Source organism: Arachis hypogaea, chromosome 16 (assembly GCF_003086295.3).
Source record: "Arachis hypogaea cultivar Tifrunner chromosome 16, arahy.Tifrunner.gnm2.J5K5, whole genome shotgun sequence".
Taxonomy (NCBI): domain Eukaryota; kingdom Viridiplantae; phylum Streptophyta; class Magnoliopsida; order Fabales; family Fabaceae; genus Arachis; species Arachis hypogaea.
In genome coordinates this window covers 34182091-34205208 of record NC_092051.1, presented here as the reverse complement: position 1 = coordinate 34205208, position 23118 = coordinate 34182091, and the positions used below count along the sequence as shown (strand labels likewise).

Below are 23118 nucleotides of genomic sequence, written 5' to 3'. Positions count from 1 at the left end.
GTCTTAACCTAGATTCGTTTCTTATATGGTTGCAGGTTCCAGATCTTTAATTAGAGATTTCTACAAAGCATTCCAGGCAACCTAGTTTACCAAATTCTACTTTAGAAATGCCTATTAATGTATGTCTTTGTATTATTTTCACCCACACAATTATGTTTTTTACCACACATCATGTATATTCAAATTTTTTTATGAAGTTACAAATCGTTTATCACTTTTTCCTTTAAATTTTCATTTTATTTTTGTAAACATCTTGCCTACTTAATTGTTGGAATTTAATCTAACTGATGCTACTAAAGTAACTCATCTCTACTGATATCCTCATCTTATTATTAAATCTTAACTCTTAACTCTGAATATCTTATTTCATTTCATTTTATTTAGCAAGCTTAGAACATATACTAAGCAAAATTAGTACACTGGCTAAAATAATACAGAAAAAAAGACAAAAAAATGTCATTCAAAATAAAAATTTAAAAAAATGTGATTCATATGAAAAATTCAGATAAATTCTTTACAAAAACCAACAATCAGGCTCATTAAAAAAAATACACACACAATATGAATATGATCTTTATTCATATCAATCCATTAAAGATAAGAAAGACTCATATTTCTAGATATGAATCATCATTCCAAGCAAATAAAAGAGAATTTCTTTCAAACATGCAAACGAAAATGACTTGATCCAACAAGCGATATCTCTATAAAGAGATATATAGCAAAAGATTACATTATAGATATGGAAGAAAATTTGTAAAGAAAAATTTAGATTTTGATTATAAATCATAAAAAAGATGGTATGTTTTGGAGTCTACGAAGATAAGCCTTATGCCCAAAATTATTGCTACAAGAGACATGATGCTAAAGAAAACAATGTTGAGCCAGTGCTAGAGTTGTTGCATGGATGATTGTTTGTCCTTCTTTGCCGTTAGGTACATATGGTTTGCAAGAACAAATGTTAGTGGGAATGTGCTTATTGCACCTGTGAGGCTCATCAAATCTCCAAGAAATGGTAGCAGAGCAGATACAAATGTATTGAAGGTGAGGTAGCCACCTCTTAATAAAAAACTGAATGATAAGTTCTTAATTTTTAGGGCACTTCCGGTGATCCCATATTTGGTGTCCACATACTCATACATAAGACTAACAAATATCTAGCAGAAGTGAAAATAAAGAATCATTAGGACACTCAAACAATTCGAGTAAACCAAATTTCATCCCAGACCAAAAATACGAGCTAATAAAGGATGTGTTTGATTTGCACTTTTATTTTCAATTTTTTTGATATTTTATGTTTTTATTGTTTTCTCTTTTCTCTTCACTAAATCTTGAAATAGAAACTATTGAAAGTGAAAATGCAAACCAAACACATCTTAGTTTCTCAAGATTTGAAATTCCGGTTGATCTTTCTTTAACCAGTGAGAGACAACTTTGTTTTTCTTAAATTGTAAGATATGATTTTGGCCTGTATTATTTATCAGGGTTAAAACAATTGATAGTAGCAGAAGTTCAAGTTTAGATGTAAGTACATGCAATGCAATGACTGATTGAAGAAAAGCTGTAATGTTAACTACAGCTTTAACCCAGACAGGACCATTCACATTGTTTAGCAAATATGCTAATGTGAAATTTTCATAAGCCTAGTAACCTGTAAATGTAACCAGGTACAATGGAAGAACACTAATTGTGAACTGAAAAATACAGGGCTTTCATCATATTCTTCACAACTAGCTGCTTAATTGTTGCCTGTCATATACATCAATCAAATATGTTGTGCATCAGTATTTATTTGTACATTAAATATGTTTGAATAACATGTAATGTAAGTTTATAGAATCTATATTTCGGGAAGCATGTCAGTGTTATATGTGAACACGAGATTAGCGCTTGCTCCAATGATCGAAAATATTTTACCGGTGCCATCGCCTGCAATACTGAAATCTCTAGGTGGTGCATTCAATCCTGATGTTAATAACAAATATCTTGTTTAATGGACAGTTAAAAAAAATAGTGTCGTCAATTTAATGCATGAAAATTTTTAACTCAGTTCGGATAGAGATGCAAGATTTGTATTCACATGAATACCAAGCTGGCAGTAAGACCTTGGTGGACAAAAAAAAGGGGACACATAACATAATAGCAGAAATAAAATATTACCATCTTTAAGGGATAGCACAAATGCTATAATAATATAATCTAGACTCAAGAGAGTTGAAAAACCCAGCCAAACTCCAAGAGCTGAAAGAGTAGGAATTCCAATGGCAAACAGTGCACACACAAAGCCAGCTATGGCAATAAAATATGGAAGTTTCTTTGTGTGATCATCCTAGAATAGAAGATAAGTAGCCTGCACCACATTGAACACATAAAAATAAAAAAGGGAATTCAAGAAAAGAACCTTCTGGAAATACAAAAAAAAAAAAAAATTCAATTACAAAATTAACCAATGCATATTGTTTTTATATATTTTTTGTATGCATGTAACAGAATGGCTAGACATACACACTATCTAAAGAAACATATTCTAAACTCCAATTTTGTGGTTTATATTGTGTAGAATTTGGGGGGTTTCGTCAATATTTTTCACACTTATTCATATAAATTGTATGATTTTGTGTTCTCTTCCTAATTTCACTTCATGATTTAAAACATGCTTCTTTTGCCTTGAAAATGCCGTATTTTGATCCTCTTCTGTTACCATTCGATGTTGTGATACGTTTGTTGAGTGATTTCAGAGCTTATAGGACAAGGATAGCTTAGAAGAGAGAAAGGAAGCATGGACAAGTGGAAGGAACATGAAGAATTGAGCTTTGGAGAATTGGCTGCGACGCGCATGTGTGGCCGACGCGCACGCGTGGGTGCAAGAAGTTAGGAATGGCGCGCGAGAGTTGACGCATTCGCATGGAATGGCGAAACTCCCATCAACGCATACGCATGCCTGACGCGTACGCATGCCTGACGCGTACGCGTGGCTCGCAAAACTCAGACAACGCGCACGCGTGGCCGATGCGCACGCGTGACGCCCAGCACGTGACCTCATTAATGAAATCGTGGCTGGCGATTTCTGAGGAGCTCCAGGCCCAAATTCAGCTGGATTCTGCATGGAAAAGACCCAGAAACTCTAGGGGGAAAGGAGGGGATCATTCATTATACACTTTACACACATTTTGGCTAGTTTTTGGTTCTCAGATTCTAGAGGGAGAAACTCTTATTTTCTCTCTAGATCTAGTTTGATTTGATCTTCCATTGTTGAATTTCTGAATTGGATTTTGTTAATTTTAGTTTTAATTACTCAATTTGAATTATCTAGTTTTCACTTTGTCTAGATCTTGTGTTTGAGTTTGAATTTTCTTATTATTTTCCCTTTTCTTCCCATCTTATGAACTTTGTAGATCTAGAATTTCTATTGATGCATTGATGTTTCTATGATTAATAGTGTTGTTTGAGTTGTTTTCTATTGATAATTGTTAGTGATTACTTGTAGTTTCCAATTAATTTGCAATTTGAATATGTCTTTTATTAATGCACACCATGTGTTTGATGAAATGTTTTCCTTGATTATGGAGTAGTTTTCTTTACTCTTGGCCTAGGCTAAGGGAACTGGGTAAACTTAAGTCACTGGGTCTAATTGATTTGGTGATTTGAGAATCCTTTGTAGTCAACTTGATACCCATTGACACTAATCTACTACTAAGTCAATTAGTAGTTGGATTGGGATTTATGAGTTGAAATTGACCAAGCCATTTAATGTACTTCAAGCTTGAGAGTAGACATTATATGTACATTAAGCATAGAGGTAGACTTAATGAGTTTGGTTCCTCATAATTGTCAAGATATGGTTATTGGACAAGGATGGTGACCCCAATTCCTATGCTTAGCCAAGAGTGCCTTTTATCATTCATATTTGTAACCCAAAAATTCCAATTGTTTAGTTCTTGTTGTAGCTAGTTTAGTTGTTTACTTAGTCTCAAAATAGAAGTAGCTCATATGTTCTCTTGCTAGATTAAAATTTCTCATACTTAGCTTTAGTTACTTGATTTAGTTCCTTGCATTTTAAGATTCCTTGCATGTTAAGTTTAGTAGTTTAAATTCTTGCTCATGACTCCCAACCTCGGAATTCTAACCAATATTGATGCACATGTTTGCCCATTCACTTGAGGACGACCCGAGACCAATACTCTCGGTTACTTTATATTGGGGTTGACTTTGTGACAACCATATATTAAAATTTGATTTGAGGATTGTTGTTGGTTCGAACTATACTTGCAACGAGATTTTATTGAGAAATTCTTTACCGATGACAATTCTTTGCATCACATAGCAACAAGAGCATTTGCATAGAACGAAAACACGGTGGCCAGGATTAGACCAACCACGCCACCAACCTAACCAAGCGGCACCATGATGGTGCCGGAATATCCCAGCACATAAGCAATGTTGATTCCGGTGGTTACGACAAAAGCCACTTGAAACCATGAATCTGCCACCAAACAAATTCCAGAGGAAAACAAATTATGAGTTAATATTATGGATATAAGATTGAACAGAGGAAAATGTATATATTTCACAAAATTCCGATTTCAATTACACCTAGAGTGCCAGCTATATTGGGTTACAAATTACATGCTTAACTTCTATCTCAATCAGCAATATTTATGATATATAAGTAAAATCGATTATTACTAACCACTGCTAATCTGGTGCGTGGTTTCCCGCACTTTAACGTTGTCATTACCATCCTTGTGATTTTCATGGTTACTATCTTTCCTTTCCATTATTTTGTTAGGCATTGCAACAGTTAAATTGCATAAGAAGATAGCAACACAATCACACCAAGCTGCTCCTCAGCTCCAATAATGAGCCTGCATATATACACTCAACTACTGCAACAAATTGAGATTTAAACTAATCCATTGCAGTGTGATAGTTGTATAATGTTAACAAACTATCTTGCCAAAAATGTTGTAAACTAATCTAATGAACCACTAGTATATATAGATGCTAATTACATGTATTGAGCTAATATGTTACCTGATACCAACCCCGCCTAAAACCAAAGTCTTTTATTCTGTCCATGACTTCATTCAAACTATTCACTTCCACCAGCCAATCACTTTTCCCAATTTAGAATCACCTCCTTTTTTTGTTCCAGTGCGAAACTTTTTTTACTACTTTGGACAGTTAGCCACTTAGCCTTTGATGAACGGATTTTCGTCGGTAAAGAATTTTACAAATAAATTCTCGTTGCGGATAGTTTCTAAACCAACAAGGAATCCTTTCATACAAAAATTTGTTTGTCACTAAAGCAAACCCAATAAAAATAAACCGAAGTATTTAAACCTCAGGTCGTCTCTCAAAGAATTGCAGGGAGGTGTAGTTGTTATTGGCTATGGAAAAAGTATCTTTTTGGGGTTTTGAATAAGAAACGAGAAAAGTAAATTGCAAGAATTAAATCAATAACTAAGAAAAGCTCTTGGCAAGGTATGAGAATTGGACATCCTATCCTAGTTATCCTTATCAATTGTGACCTCAATTGTTCATTGCTCCCACTTAGTTAACCTCTAACTATGGAGGAAAGTCAAGTGGACTAATCAATTTGATTCCTCAAGTCCTAGTCAACTCCTAAGGAAAGACTAGCTTTAGTGGGATCCAAATCAACCAGCAACTTACAATTATCAATCAACAAAGGAGTTTGATAACTCAAGCGTCTCCAATTACTCAACCAAAGCCAAGATCATAAAAATCTAACTTAAAACTCTCCCAAGCATTTTATTAAATACTTGGAAGGCATAACAGAGAAATATAGAAAAGTAATGGGAAATGTAAAATCTAAAACCAACAATTGTAAGCATCAATAATTGCAAAAGAAGAAAGCAAGCATAAATCTGAAATACCCCAATTTGCATTAAATATTAAATCAGATCTAACATTAGAGTTCATAAAGCTAAATTGGGACCAACAAGAGAAATAGATAAACTAAAGTTCTAGAACAATTAAAAGTAGAAGAGAAACTAAATTAAAGGAACATTGAACCTGGAATTGAGAAGAAATAAACCTAAAACTAAGAGAAATCCTAAAACCTACATCTAAAACCTAAAATTATGTGAATGAATGTTGTGTGTTGTGTTTTCCCCATTCTGCAGCTCTTATTCTGTGTTTTTCGAGCTTGGAACTGGGCCAAAAAGGAGCCCAGAAATTGCCCCCTGCACTTTCTGCAAATCCTGTACGTGGCGCATGTCACGCGTACGCGTAGGTCACGCGTGCGCGTCGTTTGGCGAAATTCCTTGTCACGCGTACGCGTCAGTCACGCGTACGCGTCGCTCGTCTTTTGCGCTAGGCACGCGTACGCGTCGCTTATGCGTGTGCGTCGCTGCCAGCTTCTCAAAACTTCATTTTCTTGTGTTCCTTTCAATTTTGCATGTTTCCTTTCCATCCTCTAAGCCATTCCTGCCCTATAAAGCCTGAAAACACTTAACACACAGATCACGGCATCGAATGGTAATAAAAGATAATTAAAATTGACAGTTTAAAGGCCTAGGAAATATGTTTTCAATTATATCACGAAATTAGGAAGGATTTGTAAAACCATGCAAATTATAAGAATAAGTGAGCAAAGAATTGATAAAAACCACTCAAATTAGCACAAGATAAATCATAAAATAGTGGTTTATCAGCCTTCTATTATTTTTTATAAAATAAAAGTAGGTATTCGGTATCAATCAATAAACGAAAAGCTTTTCATAAATGAGGAGTGCTAGGCGGCAAGCAACTTTTGTGATTTGTAGCCATCAATAATGATTTTAAGGGTGTGAGATTTCATCCAATGACTAGGATTACTCACTTTTCTTTTGCTGGTTACATGTTGGTCAGAATTTAATAAAGTTACTGGACCCCTAGACTTGAAGCTGGTTGGCTTAAAAAATGAGGAGCACAAAATAGAAAATACTCGCTTGGTAGAAAATGATATGTCAAATGTCAAATATTATTTCCAACTTAAATTTATATCTATTTGAGATATTAATCTAAATTTAATTTTAGATAACTAAAATTTTTTATAGAATTAATAGTTACTTATACATTAAATATGCAAAAGTAAACAACAATTTATTTTTACAAATATCAATTTTCTTTAGCAGGAGCAACTTTATTAATAAGGAAGGACTTTTGATGACAATAATTAATTAAACAGCACTACCATTCTTCGTCTCTTTCTACTTTCATTCCCTTGCTTTTATTTCTGTTCTATCTTTTCTCTCTTTTTGCTAAGCTTTCTTCTTGTATTAGAATCAATGATTAATGCAAATGCAAAATGAGTATTGGAATCAATGATTAATCTTGATTTCAAATTAAAAAAAAAAAAAAATAGCTACATAAATCTAAAAGATACCCACATTTCTATTTTATATAAATAAACAAGCATGTTGATTACAAAACTCACTCAATTCATGAATGCATCCTTATTTTGACTTCTAAATAAAGGTTGAATTTCTCTCGACATTTAGATGAATATTAGGTGTTCCTAAATCCTAGTCTCTAGCCCACGCACCGGATAGCTTTCTATGCATTCCATCTTTTTTTTTGGAAAGCCTAACCTCTTATATCTCTTATCAAAATAGACTAATCTCTTATCAAAATGGGTTTATATTTTATTAGGAATCTCATCTTATTATTTATCTATATTTGAAAATAGATAAACCTAATATTTTATATCTTATATGATTAGATTACTAAAATAGACTTATTTCATAAACAATTTCATCATATTTCATTATATATATATATAGAGAGAGATTTTGAATAACTCACACACAAAATTGTTTAGATTTAATGGTTAAAACAAAATTGTAAAAGAAATTGGTAAATCAATTGAATAAGTTAGAATTTTATGTTTAAAAATTCTAATAAAAAATTAGATAAAAAGATTATATATATTATATATAAATATGTTATTTTATTATATTTTATCATTAGTTAAACCTTAAAATCAAGTTATATAGTCATAGGTACGAGTCATTTCATGCAATTTATTTATATAAAACCTTTCACTATTTAAGTATATAGAGTCGTTCAAGTGCAACTGATTCCCTTAAGTCTTATATATATATATTCAAGTACAATGTTAACAGACTATCTTGTCAAAAATGTTGTAAACTCATCTTACGAACCACTAGTATATACAGATACTATTTATATGTATTGAACTAATATGTTATCTAATACCAACCTCCCCTAAAACCACAGTCTCTTATTCTGTCCATGACTCCATTTAAACCATTCACTTCCAATCAGCCAATCATTTTTCCCAATTTAGAATCACTTCCTTTTTTGTTCCAGCGCGAAACTTTTTTTACTACTTTGGGCAGTTAGCCACTTAGTCTTCTATTATTTTCAACTTAAATTTATATTTATTTGATATATTAATCTAAATTTAATTTTAGATAACTAAATTTTTTTTATAGAATTAATAGTTACCTTATACATTAAATATGCAAAAGTAAACAACAATTTAGTTTTACAAATATCAATTTTCTTTAGCAGGAAATAAGTGAAATAACTAAAGTCATATCCCTAGAATAACAAACAATTTCTGTTCTTGTAATAAATTAGTATAAATCAAATGAAATAACATTGCTTATTATCAAATCTTTACTAATAATATTAAATGATTAATTGAGTTGTAAATAACCTCATCTCTTTTGTAGTTAGATTCATGATAATAACGTTCACATATACTCGTAGGACTTATGACATTACTACGGTGACGGTACAGTGGAATTCCAAAACATTATTAGCTCCCAATTTCTATTGGACAATATTGAAGTTCTATTAGATTAGAGACATACATATATAAATAACCTGCCACGTGAGCCAAAGACATTCAGAAACTTCTGTTAAATGGCACCCTCCAAAACTATATAATAATCCAACCACTCTCTAATCTCTCTGCCTCTCCTTCTCTTACCTACACCCTAGCTAATTAACACAAGTTTCATACATCTGTGCTAAGAGGGTTTTAAAATGGCAACCATGCTGTCCTCGAACAACCACGAGCTCAGTACGCTGCTGGTGCAGATGACAGCAAGGGAGGCAGAGACGGAGAAGCTCTGCATCGATGAAATGCTCCAAAAGTATTGCGGAGAGTTTGGAAAATGGCAGTTGAGACACTTCATCTTCACAAGCCTCGCGTGAGAGCTGGAGGCCTGCCACTCCATGGTCATGATCTTCACCGACCGCGAGCCGGAGTGGCGATGCACTGCCGCCGCCTGCGGAGTGGTTGGGAGCACCTGCGAATCCCGCCGGAGGAGTAGGAGTGGGTTGCTGGACGTGGCAGCGCCACCGTGTTGGAGTGGGGACTTATTTGCGGCGACAAATTTAAAATTGGGCTTGTCCAAGCTTTATTCTTTGTAGGATGTATGATTGGTGAGCTACTTTTACTTTCACTTCTTTTTTTTTTACGTAAAGTTAAACCTTAAAATAAAGTTATATAGTCATAAATATAAGTGATTTTATGCAATTCATTTATATAGAACCTTTCACTATTTAAGTATATAGATTCATTCAATTACAACTAATTCCCTTGACACCCTTACATACCCCCCTCCTCTTCAATTTTCTAAAATAAGTGAAATAACTAAAGCCATATCTCTAGAATAACGTAATTCATGATTCAGGTAATATAAAACCTGGTTAATTAACGGCTAATTAATCCATAAATAAGAATTTATTCTAGAAAGCCAAAAATGTGATTTTTATGGCTAAAGATGATAGAGGAGATTGAGACGAGAATTTCGGTACCAATTTTATAGAAATCGGACCAAGATTGGACCGAACGGGGCAAACCGGGCCAACTGGACCCAAAGTGGGCCCTTGGCCCAACTAAACTAAGCCAAAACCCTAGTTTTCAGCACTCTCTCTCCTCATTTGTTACACACACACGCTGAAATGGAGTAAGGGAGGGGAAGAATACTCTCTCAAACTTCTATCTCTCACTTGATCTTCAAACCACCATAACTTTTGATCTAGAGCTCCGATCGCCGCACCGTTTGTGGCCACGCGTTCATCGCAGAGAGCTCTACAAAACCCATATAATCAATCTTGAGATAATCCACATTTTTCTCTTCGAATTTCCAGCCTTAATTTCGAGTTTCATGAGCAAAAATATTGAGATTTTATGCTCTTTGATGTTATAGGACCCAACTCTCTTGAAGGAGAAGATTAATCTTGTCTCCTTGGACATTGGGTGTGGTAAGATTCTCAACCCTAGTGTAATTTTTTGTTCTATGATGTTTGGGTATTGAGATGTTGTGTATGGGTATGATGATTGTGGCTTAGGTTGTGTATATGTGAATATTGGAGCTTGATTGAGACCTTGGAAAGCTTGAAAAGGGATTTTTGGTGGTAAAAATTTGTTCTTGAAGGTGTTGAGACCTAGAGAACTTGTGGACGAGTGGTTTGGAAGTGCTCCGGTTGAGCTTGGGAAATCGGCTAAGGTATGGTCTCGGTTTCTCGTATCTAATATGTAATGTGGTAGGAAATACTTAGGCTAGAGGCCCTAAGATAGGCATTGAATTGATGATGTTGTTGAATGGTTGAGATATATGATGTGATCATATATGTGATTATGAATATTGATGCCTTGATTGTGTGATATATGAGAAACTGCATGTTGTGATATATGCTTGATGAATGATTGAGGTTGAATTGGTGGGTGGTACCATGTTGATGGTGAGTATGATGATGATTATGTATAATGATGTTTGATTTGGAAATGGTATTATCGGAAATTGGAATGAGGAAGGATGTGTGATATGATATTGTGTTTGTCCTGTAGCCATTTGATTGAGAAGTGTTAAAATGGTTGGACGGTGGTTTTGGGAATTTTGGTAAAGTGTCAATGTGTGAGTTGAGGATGACATGATGTTGATTTTGGTACATTTTGATTGATTTCGAAAAAGGCAAAATTGGTATGTTTTGGTTGATTTTCAAAATAGTTGAAAATGGTTTGTTTTGAAAATGGCACCTTGTGGTTTTGTATGAAAACATAGTTTTCGGGCATGTTTTGACGGGACATAACTTGGACTACGGATCCCCGTTTTGTACCAAACTTATTTAGAAATGAAATTGGATCCGGGATGTCCACGCCGCTGGAAGAACGGGCGGAAAACGATTTAAAATGAGAAAGTTATGTCCGTCGAAAGATTGGGGGTTGAATTTGTGAATTATGCAGCTTTTAACTTAGAAAATTTTTAGCAGAATGACCCTCCGCGCGTAGTCGCACTTGGCGCGTACGCGCCGTTCTTCAAGAAAGCACCATCCATGCGTGCGCATGGTGTGTGCGGGTGCGTCGATGCGCTGCACCAAATGCCCAGCTATTTTCCTGAGAGTTGTGCCAGAGTTGTGCCAGTTTTGTGCCTGGGGCGCAATAGCACCCACACGTACGCGTGGCTGACGCTTGCGCGTCGTTTGGCTATTTTTCAATCCGCGCGTCCGCGCGTATGACGCTTGCGCGTCGATGAGTTTTCTGGCCATCTACACGTGCGCGTGGAGTGCGCGTACGCGTGGCCCTGTTTTCATCCCAAAGTTGATTTTTGAGTTTGAAAGGCCAAATTTCATACTTCTAAGCCTCCGATCTCACCACTTATATCTTAAATCATTATGATATGCCTAGCAATGAGACAAGGAGCTAGTGAATATGGTAACTTGCGAGTGAAGCAAGGGAAAAATGAATGATCAATGAGGATCAAAGATGATTATGTGAGATGTGAAGGATGGCGGTGGAAGTGCTTGTTATGCCATGGGCCGAAGGGCCGTATTTGTTAATGAATTGGCTGGTTATGGATTTAACCGTGAGCCGGATGACTGGATCATTGCCGTGTTACGGTGGAGCCATGATTATGGCTAAGTATAAATGCATATATGCTGTTGAATGAATTGTGAATGTTTGCACTTTCCATTATCGGAGATGAGAGTTTCCCTTGGAGGAAGCAGTGGCTAGCCACCACGTACTCCAGGTTGAGACTCGAAGCTCTTTTGACCCTATGTCGTCAGGGTGGCCGGGCACTGTGAAAGCCCCGGATGAGCTCACCCTCATAAATATTCACCAGTGAGGGTGATGGATATGGATCATGATTATGATCACGATTTGTTGAGTATAACTCGAGTTGGGGAGACACGACAGAGGGACAGTCCAATGGTTAGCTACCAGGGCTTGTCGGGTTGGCTCTATAACCGACAGATGATATCATCAGCCACTAGGGACAGGCATTCATCATATGCATACTATATGAATTGTTTGAGATTGCCTATTTGACTGCATATTACTTGCTAATTGTCTAAATGCCTTATCTGTTCCTATGTGTATATCTCTTGTTTGATTTAGCTGTGTTTGCTACATTATACTCCTGCTGGTGGTTGGGAGGTCTGAAGGAATTGAAAAGGGAAGTATTAGTTAGACTGAAGGATCTTTAGTCAGTTACCACTTATGGTTTAACTTGTTTATAAGCTTTGATATTATCTGGAGGAAGTCCTAGGATTGCCTTCGGCTTTCCTCTATTATTACATGTTATATATGGGGAACTGTTACCATGCTGGGGACCTCTGGTTCTCACCCATGCGGATTTTGTGGTTTTCAGATGCAGGATGCGAGGCTTCTCGTTGAGGCATGCTGGAGACTTCTGGATTAGCGAAGATCCTTGTTCTCGGGACTCTGTTTGATTTTATGATTTCTTTTAGATACTTTTGTCCCCATTGAATAATAAAAACTGTGATGACTCCTCTTAGAGGGGATTTTGGAGACTAGGTTCTCTGTTTTTTGTGTCTTTTTGGGTTTCCTTTGGGGTTTCCTTATTTTATTATATGTATATATTGCTATGCTCGGACCAGTTATCTTCGCATCCAGATTTGAGTTTTGATATTCCCGTTTTGACACTCTTTTGTATATATATAATCTCGCATTAGCTTATCCCTGTTCGTTATGTTATCGATCGGAGTGTTGCGCTTTCGAGTTATGGTTTTTGTTTACCCCTTTTTCTGCAAAGGCTCCTAGTTATAATCAATCATTCATACTACTATACGTACTAAATTTTACTTCTAGAGGTCGTAATACCTTGCCATCTCGGAATTATGATTTAAGCATAAGACTCTGTATAGTAGGGTGTTACATTATGGTATCAGAGCAGTTCGTTCCTGTAGAGCCTGAGGGACGGATTGACTATGCTTCTGTGCATCCTCTGTATGTGTGTTATGTGCTGTTAGTATATCTACTTGATATAGTTGGCATAAACGTTCATGAGCATGCATTTGGGACTTTGAAGCACTAAACTTCCGATATTGAGACTGATCAACTTAATATCGATTGTTTGGTGTGTATAGGAACCAGATGGCACCTCGTGGACGCGGTAGAGGCCGTGGGAGAGGTCATACGAACGCTTGTGCGCCAGAGATTAACCCTAATGACCCGGTGAACTTTATAACTGCGATGGAGAACATGGCTGCTGCTATGCAAGCCACTACTGAGGCTCTTGGTCAACAGATGAACAACCATGGTAATGATGGAGGTGGAGTTCAGGGTCCGATGACACTGGCAAACTTTTTGAAGGTTAATCCACCTAAGTTCAAGGGAACCACTAGCCCGACTGAGGCCGATACATGGTTTCAGGCCATGGAACGAGCACTGCAAGCGCAGGTGGTACCTGAAGGGCAGCGTATGGAGTTTGTTACCTATTTGCTCACTGGGGAAGCGTCGCATTGGTGGCAAGGAATCCGATGCCTCCTGCAGTAGGGTGACGATTATATCACCTGGGATGTCTTCCAAGAGGAGTTCTATAAGAAGTACATTCCTACTTCTGCTAGGACGGCCAAGGAGCTTGAATTATTGCAGCTGAAGCAGGGTACTATGTCTGTATCTGAGTATACTGACAAGTTTGAGGAACTGTTCAGATTCTCTCGTATGTGTTAAGGGACTCCGGTGGAATATGAGGAATGGAAGTGCGTTAAGTATGAAGGAGGACTCCGGAGTGATATTTTCAGCTTAGTGGGACCAATGGAGATCAAAACTTTCTCTGAGTTGGTGAACAAGTGTAGAGTTGCTGAAGAGTGCGTGAAGAAGGCGACTGCTGAGAGAGGGAGTCACAAAGGATCATTCCCACAGAACCGAGGGAAGAGCTTTGCACCTAGAGGTCCACCTTTCAAGAGGGGAGGTTTTTTTAGGAGGCCTAACAACAACAACTCCCAAGGGAAAAGGTTTGGGAAGCAGCCTCAGAATGATCAAGTTTGTACTAGGTGTGGAAGTCACCATCCGGGAGCACCATGCAAGGCCGGATGGGGTTTGTGCTACAATTGTGGAAAGGCGGGGCATAAAGCCGTAAATTTTTCGGAGAAGCAGAAACAAGGTGCTGAGAAAGCACAGCAGACTGGTCGGGTGTTCACCACTTCAGCTATAGATGCTGAGGGATCTGAGGCACTTATCCGAGGTAACTGTGAAATAGCTGGTCAAACTTTAAATGCTTTATTTGATTCGGGAGCATCGCATTCGTTCATTGCATTTAAGAAAGCCCATGAGTTAGGATTGAAGATCGTAACCTTAGGTTATGACCTAAAAGTGTATAATGCTACCCATGAGGCCATGATAACTAGGCTAGGATGCCCGAAAGTTTCGTTTAGGTTCAAGCAGCGTGATTTTGTCCATAATTTAATCTGCTTACCGATAATCGGTCTTGACCTTATCTTGGGATTGGACTGGTTATCTGAGAACCATGTCCTGCTTGATTGTTCTACAAAATCGGTATACTTTATGCCGGAAGATACAGGAGGACCGGTTGTGGTGAATAATTATTACTTGAATTCGATGATGGTGAACTGTTCCGGAATCAAATGTCAGGGTATCCTGTTGTTAACCGCGGGTGTTTCGGGTGATGATCAAAGGTTGGAAAAGATTCTGGTGGTGTGTGAGTTTTCGGAAGTGTTTCCCGATGACATTGATGAATTTCCACCTAACCGAGAGGTCGAGTTTGCTATTGAATTGGTGCCTGGGGCGGGACCAATCTCAAGTGCTCCTTATAGAATGTCACCGTTAGAGATGGCCGAGCTAAAGTCTCAGTTAGAGGATTTGTTGGGTAAGAACTTTATCCGACCAAGTCTTTCCCCGTGGGGTGCTCCAGTGTTACTGGTAAAGAAGAAAGATGGGAGTATGCGGCTCTGTGTGGATTACAGGCAGCTGAACAAGGTCACAATAAAGAATAAGTACCCATTGCCGAGAATTGATGATCTCATGGATCAGTTACAAGGAGCTAGGGTTTTCTCCAAGATCGATTTGCGATCCGGTTATCACCAGATAAGGGTGAGAGGTGAGGATATCCCTAAGACCGCTTTCAGGACTCGTTATGGTCATTACGAGTACACTGTAATGTCTTTTGGGTTGACGAACGCTCTTGCAGTATTCATGGATTATATGAACAGAGTGTTCCGTCCGTTTCTGGATAAATTCGTTGTTGTCTTCATTAACGACATACTAATTTATTCCAAGACTGAAGAAGAGCATGCGGAACACTTGAGGATCATGTTGCAGATCCTAAAGGAGAAGAAACTCTATGTGAAACTGTCTAAGTGTGAGTTTTGGAAGAGTGAGGTGAAGTTTTTGGGTCATGTGGTGAGTAAGAAGGGGATAGCTGTAGATCTAGCTAAGGTGGAGGCTGTAATAGATTGGAAGCAACCAACCACAGTAACTGAGATAAGGAGTTTTCTGGGCTTAGCTGGCTATTATCGAAGGTTCATCAAAGGCTTTTCACAATTAGCCTTGCCGTTGACAAAGTTAACCCGCAAAGACACTCCGTTTGTTTGGACTCCTGAGTGCGAGGAGAGCTTTCAGGCATTGAAAAAAAAGTTGACCACTGCACCTGTGTTAGTGTTACCTAAGCCGAACGAGCCTTTTGAGGTGTACTGTGATGCCTCATTAAAGGGTCTAGGGTGCGTGCTGATGCAGCATCATAATGTGGTGGCGTATGCCTCACGACAGTTGAGACCTCATGAAGTTAGTTACCCTACGCACGATTTGGAACTCACTGCAGTCGTGTTTGCCTTGAAGGTGTGGAGGCATTATCTCTATGGGGTTAAGTTCCAAGTCTTCTCCGATCACAAGAGCTTGAAATATCTCTTTGATCAGAAAGAGCTTAATATGAGGCAGAGAAGGTGGATGGAATTATTGAAGGACTACGATTTTGAGTTGAATTACCATCCGAAAAAGGCGAATGTAGTGGCGGATGCGTTAAGTCGGAAGTCGTTATATGCGGCTTGGATGATGCTTCAAGAGGAGAAGTTGCTCAAGGGATTCGAGAGTCTAAAAATTGGTGCTCAAGAAGTATCTGGAACTTTGTGTTTGAGCCGATTAGAAATCTCAAGTGACTTTAAGTCCGAACTCCTAAAGGCCCATGAGAATGATGAAGCGTTATGGAAGGTGTTACCGGCTATTGAGCAAGGGAAACAGTGAAGAGTGTCGGAAGAAAAATATGGGTTATGGAGATTCAAAGGTAAGATCATTGTGCCGGATATTGGCACTTTGAGGCAAGATATCTTAAATGAGGCACACAAAAGCGGATTCTCCATTCACCCGGGAAGTACTAAGATGTACCATGATTTAAAGGCGATGTTTTGGTGGCCGGGTATGAAGAATGATGTGGCGGAATATGTTTCAAAGTGCTTAACCTGTCAAAAGGTAAAGATTGAACATCAAAGACCTTCCGGAATGTTGCAACCTTTAGAGGTTCCGCAATGGAAGTGGAAAATTATTGCAATGGACTTTGTGTCAAGATTGCCAAGGATTAGGACTGGTTTTGATGCTATCTGGGTGATTGTGGACCGACTGACGAAATCAGCCCACTTTTTACCCATTCGGATGACTTACACCCTTGAGGAACTAGCACGGTTGTACATAAAGGAGATTGTGAGACTTCATGGCGTACCGGATACTATAATCTCTGATAGAGATCCTCGCTTCACTTCGAGGTTTTGGGGTGCATTTTAGAAAGCTTTCGGAACCCGACTAAGCTTGAGTACGACTTACCATCCTCAAACAGATGGTCAATCCGAGAGGACGATCCAAACACTAGAGGATATGTTGAGATCTTGTGTTCTGGACCAGCCGGCGAGTTGGGATCGATATATGCCGTTAGTGGAGTTTGCATACAATAATAGTTACCATGCGAGTATCGGAATGGCTCCGTATGAGGCTTTGTATGGGAGAAAATGTCAATCTCCGCTATGTTGGTATGAAGCTGGAGAGAAAGGCTTGTTGGGGCCGGAGATGATAGCTGAGACCACTGAACAAGTCAAGAAAATCCGAGATAGGATGCTTATGGCGCAGAGTCACCAGAAGAGTTACGCCGATCAGAGGCGGAAGCCCTTGGAATTTGAGAAAGGAGATCATGTTTTCCTTAAGGTTACTCCAACCACGGGAGTAGGTAGGGCGATTATAGCAAAGAAGTTGAATCCTCGGTACATCAGTCCATTTCAGATCCTGGAAAGGGTTGGACCGGTGGCATATCGGATGGCTCTACCACTTCATCTTTCAAACCTGCACGACGTGTTTCATGTGTCGCAGCTTCGGAAGTACACTCCTGATGCTAGCCATGTGTTAGAACTTGAATCGGTTCAGTTAAGGGAAGATTTGACGCTTCCAGTGGCTCCAGTCAGAATTGATGATACTAGTATCAAACGGTTGCGTGGAAAAGAGGTTTCATTAGTCAAAGTGGCATGGAGTCGAGGCGGTATTGAGGAACACACTTGGGAACTTGAGTCGGAGATGCGATCGGATTATCCGCACTTATTCTCAGGTAATTGAATTTGAATTTTGTGGGCAAAATTCCCAATTAGGTGGGTAGAATGTAAAACCCGGTTAATTAACGACTAATTAACCCATAAATGAGAATTTATTCTAGAAAGCCAAAAATGTGATTTTTATGGCTAAAGATGATAGAGGAGATTGAGACGAGAATTTCGGTACCAATTTTATAGAAATCGGACCAAGATTGGACCGAACGGGCCAAATCGGGCCAACCGGACCCAAAGTGGGTCCTTGGCCCAACTAAACTAAGCCAAAACCCTAGTTTTTAGTACTCTCTCTCCTTATTTGTTACATACACACGCTGAAATGGAGTAAGGGAGGGGAAGAACACTCTCTCAAACTTCTATCTCTCACTTGATCTTCAAACCACCATAACTTTTGATCTAAAGCTCCGATCGCTGCACTACTTGCGGCCACGCGTTCATTGCTGAGAGCTCTACAAAATCCATACAATCAATCTTGAGGTAATCCACGTTTTTCTCTTCGAATTTCCAGCCTTGATTTCGAGTTTCATGAGCAAAAATGTTGAGATTTTGGGCTCTTTGATGTTATAGGACCCAACTCTTTTGAAGGAGAAGATTAATCTTGTCTCCTTGGACCTTGGGTGTGGTAAGATTCTCAACCCTAGTGTAATTTGTTGTTCTATGATGTTTGGGTATTGAGATGTTGTGTATGGGTATGATGATTGTGGCTTAGGTTGTGTATATGTGAATATTGGGGCTTGATTAAGACCTTGGAAAGCTTGAAAAGGAATTTTTGGTGTTAAAAATCTGTTCTTGGAGGTGTTGAGACCTAGAGGACTTGTGGACGAGTGGTTTGGAAGTGCTCCGGTTGAGCTTGGGAAATCGGCTAAGGTATGGTCTCGGTTTCTCGTATCTAATATGTAATGTGGTAGGAAATACTTAAGCTAGAGGCCCTAAGATAGGCATTGAATTGATGATGTTATTGAATGGTTGAGATATATGATGTCATCATATAAGTGATTATGAATATTGATGCCTTGATTGTGTGATATATGAGAAACTGCATGTTGTGTTATATGCTTGATGAATGATTGAGGTTGAATTGGTGGGTGGTACCATGTTGATGGTGAGTATGATGATGATTATGTATAATGATGTTTGATTTGGAAATGGTATTATCGGAAATTGGGATGAGGAAGGATGTGTGATATGATATTGTGTTTTCCCTGTAGCCATTAAATTGAGAAGTGTTAAAATGGTTAGACGGTGGTTTGGGAATTTTGGTAAAATGTCAATGTGTGAGTTGAGGATGGCTTGATGTTGATTTTGGTACATTTTGATTGATTTTGAAAAAGGTGAAATTGGCATGTTTTGGTTGATTTTGAAAAGAGTTGAAAATAGTTTGTTTTGAAAATGGCACCTTGTGGTTTTGTATGAAAATATGGTTTTCAGGCATGTTTTGACGGGACATAACTTGGACAACAGATTCTCGTTTTGTACCAAACTTGTTTAAAAATGAAATTGGATCCGGGATGTCTACGCCGCTAGAAGAACGGGCGGAAAACGATTTAAAATGAGAAAGTTATGTCCGTCGGAAGATTGGGGGTTGAATTTGTGAATTATGCAGCTTTTAACTTAGAAAATTTTTAGCAGAATGACCCTCCGCGCGTAGTCTCACTTGGTGCGTACGCGCCGTTCTTCAAGAAAGCACCATCCACGCGTGCGCATGGTGTGCGCGGGCGCGTCGATGCGCTGCACCAAATGCCCAGCTATTTTCCCGAGAGTTGTGCCAGAGTTGTGCCAGTTTTGTGCCTGGGGCACAAGAGCACCCACGTGTACGCGTGGCTGACGCTTGCGCGTCGTTTGGCTATTTTTCAATCCGCGCGTCTGCGCGTATGACGCTTGCACGTCGATGAGTTTTGTGGCCATCCACGCGTGCGCGTGAAGTGCGCGTACGCGTGGTCCTGTTTTCATCCCAAAGTTGATTTTTGAGTTTTAAAGGCCAAATTTCATACTTCTAAGCCTCCGATCTCACCACTAATGTCTTAAATCATTATGATATGCCTAGCAATGAGACAAGGAGCTAGTGAATGTGGTAACTTGCGAGTGAAGCAAGGGAAAAATGAATGATCAATAAGGATCAAAGATGATTATGTGAGATGTGAAGGATGGCGGTAGAAGTGCTTGTTATGCCATGGGCCGAAGGGCCGTATTTGTTAATGAATTGGATGGTTATGGATTTAACCGTGAGCCGGATGGCTGGATCATTGCCTTGTTACGGCGGAGCCATGATTATGGTTAAGTATAAATGCATATATGCTGTTGAATGAATTGTGAATGTTTGCACTTCCACTATCGGAGATGAGGGTTTCCCTGAGAGGAAGCAGTGGCTAGCCACCACGTGCTCCAGGTTGAGACTCAAAGCTCTTTTGACCCTATGTCGTCAGGGTGGCCGGGCACTGTGAAAGCTCCGGATGAGCTCACCCCCATAAATATTCACCAGTGAGGGTGATGGATATGGATCATGATTATGATCACGATTTGTTGAGTATAACTCGAGTTGGGGAGACACGACAGAGGGACAGTCCAATGGTTAGCTACCAGGACTTGTCAGGTTGGCTCTATAATCGACAGATGATATCATCAGCTACTAGGGATAGGCATTCATCATATTCCTACTATATGAATTGTTTGAGATTGCCTATTTGACTGCATATTACTTGCTAATTGTCTAAATGCCTTATCTGTTCCTATTTGTATATCTCTTGTTTGATTTAGCTGTGATTGCTACATTATACTCCTGCTGGTGGTTGGGAGGTCTGAAGAAATTGGAAAGGGAAATATTAGTTAGACTGAAGGATCTTTAGTCAGTTGCCACTTATGGTTTAACTTGTTTATAAGCTTTGATATTATCTGGAGGAAGTCCTAGGATTGCCTTCGGCTTTCCTCTATTATTACATGTTATATATGGGGAACTGTTACCATGTTGGGGACCTCTGGTTCTCACCCATGCGGATTTTGTGGTTTTCAGATGCAGGACGCGAGGCTTCTCGTTGAGGCATGCTGGAGACTTCTGGATTAGCGAAGATCCTTGTTCTCGGGACTCTGTTTGATTTTATGATTTCTCTTAGATACTTTTGTCTCCATTGAATAATAAAAACTGTGATGACTCCTCTTAGAGGAGATTTTGGAGACTAGGTTCTCTGTTTTTTGTGTCCCTTTGGGTTTCCTTTGGGGTTTCCTTATTTTATTATATGTATATATTGCTATGCTCGGACCGGTTATCTTCGCATCCGGATTTGAGTTTTGATATTCCCGTTTTTGACACTCTTTTGTATATATATAATCTCGCGTTAGCTTATCCCTGTTTGTTACGTTATCGATCGGAGTGTTGCGCTTTCGAGTTATGGTTTTTGTTTACCCCTTTTTCTGCAAAGGCTCCTAGTTATAATCAATCATTCATACTACTATATGTACTAAATTTTACTTCTAGAGGTCGTAATACCTTGCCATCTCGAAATTATAACTTAAGCATAAGACTTTGTATGGTAGGGTGTTACAGATAAAATCCTTTTTAACTGCTACTTTCAAGATTCATCTTATCTGCCAAATGAATTTGAATAAAAAAAATTAAAAAAAGTTAAAAACACATTAAATATAAATATATTTCATGTATATATTTTTTCTGTTTTATAATATCGAAAGATATAAATGATACGATAATAATATGTATGCAATTCAGTTTGTTATATAATAATATATAAATAATAATGATTACTTTCTAACATTTTGAAAAGTATCAGAATAATTATTTTTTTAAAATTTCAATTTAAATAATAATAATAATTTAATGAAACAATAGTAATATTAACTGAATGTGTTAGTATAAATTATTAACGTTTTCGCACTTTGTTATCTAAACAAGTAGTATAATTGTTATGTATGTAATTCTCAATACAATAATTATGTTTGCTATTAATAATAATTTTCATTGAAAAAAAAATTAATATATCTTATTTATTAAATTATATACATATAAATATAATTATTAAATTGACTGACAATACGATAATTATTTATGGTCATAATTATTATATATAATATTTGTTAATAATAGGATATTTTAATGAGAAAATATAAAATAGTACTAATTTTTTTTTTGGCGTGCAATTATTATGATAATTACTTCATGTTATTATGTCTTTGAAAATTATTGTTAAATAGCAATCTTAATTGGTATCATTAATTGCTTATTTGTTAAATTAGTATCTGTTTAGTGTTAAATAATTACTAATTTAACTAATTTTAAATAATTATTAATTTAAATAATTACTAATTTAAATAGCAATAATTTAGTGTTAAATTTATTGTTAAATAGAAATAATTACTAATTTATTATTAAGTTAGTGTTAAATAGCAATACTTATTATTTGTTAAATTAGTATCTGGTTAGTGCTAAATAATTACTAATTTAACTTATTTTAAATAATTACTAATTTAAATAGCAATAATTTAGTGTTAAATTTAGTGTTAAATAGCAATACTTATTATTTGTTACATTAGTATCTGTTTAGTGTTAAAATTTATAAGTTCATCATATACTAATAAGTATTTTAATATTTGTTAAATTATTATTTAATTATTATTTGATAATTAAATTATAAAGTTTGATGTCACCAAAAAAAAAAAAATTATAAAGTTTGATTTGATCAAATAAATCATCTAAATAGAATTTGAATTTATTTTAAAGATTACTTGAAAGTTGAATGCAAATTCTTTTAGTTATATATCAATATTTTACCATAAAATAACTTCAAGTCTTTTCTAATTTATTTTTTTCATATCAATTAAGCAATCAAAACTCAATAATAAAATTTTACTTTATTTTATTAAATAGTTTTTTTGATAATCTATCTTTGAACAAATCATAAACATGTGATATTGAAAACTAAAATTTATTAGATATAGCTAAATATTATTTTTTTATTTTAAAATTTTAATTTGAAGAATTTTTTTTATGAAATTACATGTTTTAATATTTAAGATGTAAAACTCGGTCAAACCGTAATTAAGTAAATAATAAATTAAATAGGAGCGAATATGGTTAGAAAATTTAGCAATCGGAATTTGATAATTTAAATATGATATTTGGATTCAGTGAATTTTTTTGAGTCGGAAAACATAGTTTTCTGAATAAAAATGTGCACTGGAAATTTGACTGGCAGTATTGGCTGCGATCTGTACGGTACTGTAGCTGAGAAAATTAATTAGAAGTGAATAATTTTAAGAAATAAGAATTTATAATTTGGGAAGATA

At 37.0% G+C, this 23118-nt stretch overlaps 2 pseudogenes; one reads left to right on the top strand and one right to left on the bottom strand.

Annotated features, from left to right (window-relative positions):
• Nucleotides 1–779: 779 nt before the first annotated feature.
• LOC112756972 (proline transporter 1-like) lies at nt 780–4778 on the bottom strand (annotated as a pseudogene).
• Nucleotides 4779–9021: 4243 nt separating this feature from the next.
• The window catches only part of LOC112756971 (organic cation/carnitine transporter 4-like), a 33289-nt pseudogene continuing 19192 nt past the window's right edge, over nt 9022–23118 (top strand).